Source organism: Cebus imitator, unplaced genomic scaffold (assembly GCF_001604975.1).
Source record: "Cebus imitator isolate Cc_AM_T3 unplaced genomic scaffold, Cebus_imitator-1.0 Scaffold26, whole genome shotgun sequence".
Lineage (NCBI taxonomy): Eukaryota > Metazoa > Chordata > Mammalia > Primates > Cebidae > Cebus > Cebus imitator.
The window spans coordinates 6,997,730-7,002,460 of record NW_016107341.1 but is presented as its reverse complement, the minus strand read 5'-3'; the positions used below and the strand labels follow the sequence as shown (position 1 = coordinate 7,002,460).

The following is a 4,731-nucleotide window of genomic DNA, read 5'->3' as shown; positions in this document are numbered from 1 at the left end:
CATTTTCAATGTAAATTTTGGCTGCTAAACCTATGCCATCATTGATCTGGAAACAGTGATTCTGAACTGAAAACTTAAGTGGTTTGACTGTATGTAATAACAGGGCCACATAAGCGTATTTAAACTATGGCATATTACTTGGGTCCAAAATACTTTCTCAGGAAAAGAAACAGGATTGCTTACAGAAATTTAGGAATAGGACCACCCATAAGGTAGCGTGAGAAAATTTGTCGAAAGCAGCTGTCTTCAGTCTATCAACTGATATTAATCTCAAACTGGATATAAAAGAGTCCACATCAAAACTACAGAGGAGGTCATCTTCAGAAGTACCCAACCCATTGATATTAAAATACAGAAGACCCTTTTATTTTAAATATGCTTCATTTTAAAGGATAATTCTACTTATCTTCCAAAATGAAACTAAGCAAAATCATTAATATAATCCTTTAGTGTCAGGCAGAGATATAACTTTTTTCAGTACTTATGGAAGTTTGGTGGAAAGCTGTAATAGATGAGTTTTTATACTTTTCTTTCTTTTTCTGTTTGCTTTTTTTGGGGGGGCCAGTAAACAGAATTTACTAGTAAGCGTAAGTCAGATCAGCCTGCCCAAGAAGACAGAGTTGCCAAAAGCCTTCGTGAATGCAGAGCCTGTCACTTGTCCAAGGGGCTGTGATTAGGAAGGTACTTGACCCCACAACCATCAAGGATGAGGTGCTTCTCAGCCACTTTGTCTTCAAATTTGTCAGCATTAAACTTGGTGAAGCCCCACTTCTTGGAGATATGGATCTTCTGCTATCTGGGGAACTTGAACTTGGCCCTGCATAAGGCTTCAATCACATGGTCCTTGTTCTGAAGATTGTTGCTGATAAACATGATGACTTGACCAACGTGGAGCCTGGCCACAGTACCCTGTTTTCCAAAGGCCCCTCACATACCCATTTGGAGCCTTTCATCTCCAGCACAGGACTACATCTTGTTTATGTGGATGACATGGAAAGGATGGCGCCACACTCAGATGTGAAAGCCATTTCTGCCACAGTTTTAAACCATGTACTTGGCACAAATACCGGCAGCCTCCAGGGCTTGGAAAGACAGCAGCTCATGCTCATCAGACACCATGTGCCCACAGAATGGGAACTCATCCGCTTTTGCCTTCTTTCAACCCAGGTCAAAGATACAGATCTTGGCATCAGGAGCACTGTGGCAGAAATGAGACTTTGTGTATGTCTGGTTCTTACCATATCAATAACAAGGAGCAGGATGGTAGCCCCTGGCAACTCAGGAACCTCGCCAGTGCATCGAAGAGAAAGTGTACTTTCATACCTTTCAACTAATGCTAATATCTAAATATTTATAAAGTATTCCTTTGAATAGACTAATGGCTTTCCAAATCTAACCAAAGTAATTAAAGCAACTAATATTGACTAACAAGCTATCATCTTTTTATTAGACAAATGATGTCTAAAAAGCTATCATCTGATTAATTTTTTAAATACTCAAGATAATATACTGTTGTAACACAGGACACTCTATTATTATCTATTGCTGTACAACATACCTCAAAATCTAGCAGCATAAAAATAACAGACATTCATTATTATCTCATAGTTTCTGAGAATCCGGGGTCCAGAGTGGCTTAGCTGGATAACTTTGGTTCTAGTTTCTTGGAGGGTTGTAGTTAAGCTGTCAGGCAGGGCTGTAGTCATCTCAAGACTCAACTGAAATCAGATCAACTTTAGGTTGAGTCTTTGATTCACATGTTGTTTGCAAGTTTCCACTTCTCTCTGGCTGTTGTTTAGAGGCTTCAATTACTCACCATGTAGGATTCTCTATAAGATCTCTATAAGATGGCTTATAATATGGTAGGTTGCTGGCCTCAGAGCGAGCGATATGAAAAAGAGAGAGTGGAGAGAGTGGACACCCCAGACAGAAGTCACAGTCTTTTTATAATCTCATGTAAGTGACATACCATCATTTCTTTGGTGTTTTATTCATTAGAAGTTCACCACTAAGTTCCCACACTCAAAATAATGTGATTGCAAAATAGCATAAATATCTGGATGTGTGGATCATTGGCAGTCATCTTAGAAGCTGCTTACCACACCAACACTGCAGTCTAAGATATCCTTTCAGTATCTCCTAAAGTCACTTAAGACTTCCTAAAGCTAACGTTGATAAGTAAGCTTTCATTCTGATTATTAAACAACTAATTTAATATTTGTAAGTGTTCAAGGTAATATTGTCATAGCGCAAGGGTACTGATTTCAGAGTCTATAAAAAGAAACAGGGAATAGATCCTTTCATTGTTTCTTTATACTACTCAGGCAGTTTCTCTAACAGAAATAAACCCTTGAATTAGGATATAATAGTTTGATGACATTGTTTCCTGAAATCACTGTTCTCCTTACCGTGATTGTTTCTATATATCACATACAAACAATATAATCTTGACAAAGTGAGGGTCTATTGCAAACCTGTCTAAATATTTGTCTTTTGTCTGAATAATATAAATATTCCTGATGAATTCTCTTAAAATGTGAGTGTTCAACAGTTTTATTTCTCAGTGCAAACCAGAATGTCAAGGTGCTCTGGCTGTGTTATATGTTGTCCCATGATTAATTCCACCCATCAGACTAGTTTGCTCTTTTGCTATGCCAAGTGTCTACCTCCTCCAGCTGTGACCTGGATTGAGGAGATGATATTTCCAGAAAGGGCCAATTAAAACTTTCATATTTTATTATATTAGTCTCTGGTGATTCATGTAAAATAATTTCTCAAGATCTTAATAATCTCTGAGTAACCTCATAAAATTATGACATTGGCATATAATTGATACACAATAATTCTGTAGAATGACTGAACATGCAAACCTCAAGAGCAGTTTGACCACACGTACCCTCCCCTTCCCTTTCTTTTAAAGATCCATCAGTCCTTTTAAAAGCATCCTCTATGCTTGTTGTTTGATAGTTACTTTAGTTTTAGAGTGCATCTTGCTGGAAGTATTGGGGTTATCCCAACAGCCCCTGCAGCACGTGATATGAAGGTGGTGAAGTTTTTGTGGCCTCCCTGGAAGGATACGGGCTGGAAGGGATGCAGTTTGACCCTGCTAGATGCCACAGGTATTGCCAAATAGTTTTAAATATTATAGAAACTAAATTGGGTAAAAGCAAGGAGAGTCAGCATTCTCTCTCTGCTCTTGCTGCCCTTGTCTAAACTAATTACGGCAAATTTGCACCCAAAGTTAGCAAAGTCCAGCCAGGTTCAGACCAGAGCTAGGATGGCAGAATCAGACTAGTGAGGTAAAAGACCACGGATAAGACAGAACTTACAGAAGCAGAGGGGGAAAAAAAGAAACCTAAAAAAGGAAAAATGTGAATGGGGCTGTGGTAATTATATAAGAGAAAAAAAATACATAAAGTGGGCGGCCATTGTTTTGCGAGGAAGGAAGAATCTTTGCTGTGTCCTTTCACAGTCACTTCAAGGTCTGACAGATGTCCATGTTCCTTCCCTGGCTGTTTTGAAATTGTCTCCCTTTCTAAGAGATAACTAGAGAGATACAGCAGCATTCACTGCAGGTAAAGACCCTGACGGACAAAATTATTTTACTGTGACTGGGTCCAGGAGGTGAACTGACAGTATCAGTGTTGAAAAATAAAAATTAAAAAAAAGGCACAGACAAACCTGATAAAAATTATCATTTGAAATTGAAAATAAATCACAGTTATCAGTATCACACATATACACACACAATTTACATTCCTAATTAGGCCTTTGCCAACTGTGGGAATATAAACAAGTTACATAACCAATATTTAAGCTTCATTTTCTTCTACAAAGAAGGAACACCTACTTCACAAAGTTAGTCTACATGTTGTATTAAATAATTGTTTTGTGATACAGTGGAAAACTAAGCATCTTTTACAGCAGACACTCCTGGAATACTACATTCTAGCGCTGTTCATTGTCTTTCAGATATTTTGCAACTCTTTGTAAGTTATAGGTAGCTGAGAGATAAGGAAATTCTGCACTGTCTGGTAGTGATTTAATTGACTTCCTCCCCCCTGTGGAAAACTAGTTTTGTCTCTATTTGCAATTCATCTCAACTTTCCTTTATTCCATAATAAGTTTTGCTATTTTGCTCTTTCGGTTTTCTGAACCAGTTATAACATCTACCTGGTAACTTCATATCATAAAAGGAAAATAAATTCTTTAGCATGGGTTCATTTTTATATCTATATGAGTCATGATTTTGTGTTTTGCAGAAAATTTTCTTTTGAGAAATGTATGATAATGCTGAGCAGAGGGTATGATATATATTAGAAATTCCAGAAAATAAATTCTATTTCTGATTTTAATTTTTTCAAACTTTTGTGTGCTTTACTATATTTTGAATTTTTAAAATTATATTTACTCTTCATAAAAATAATTTATGGACATATTATAAAGTTAGTGCCAAGACTTACAATGTACATCAATAGTTCACTGCAATATTCTCTCCATCTTGAAGGCCTTGATCCCACAAATTATGAACTGTGAAATTTATGACTTTGTATTTATAAATAATATACTTACACAGCTATTTTATAAGCTACCAATGTTAGATATTTCCTATTGATTTCACACCATGACAAATTAGAATTTAGCTCTTCCATACCATAAATATCTATTTATCCAGCCTCCATTATTAACATAGGTATACTGTACATTTTATTTTTCCTTTTTTTTTTTTTT

General features: G+C 36.5%; 1 pseudogene; it reads right to left on the bottom strand.

Annotated features, from left to right (window-relative positions):
• Nucleotides 1-597: 597 nt before the first annotated feature.
• Nucleotides 598-4,731, bottom strand: part of LOC108300304 — a 36,002-nt pseudogene continuing 31,868 nt past the window's right edge.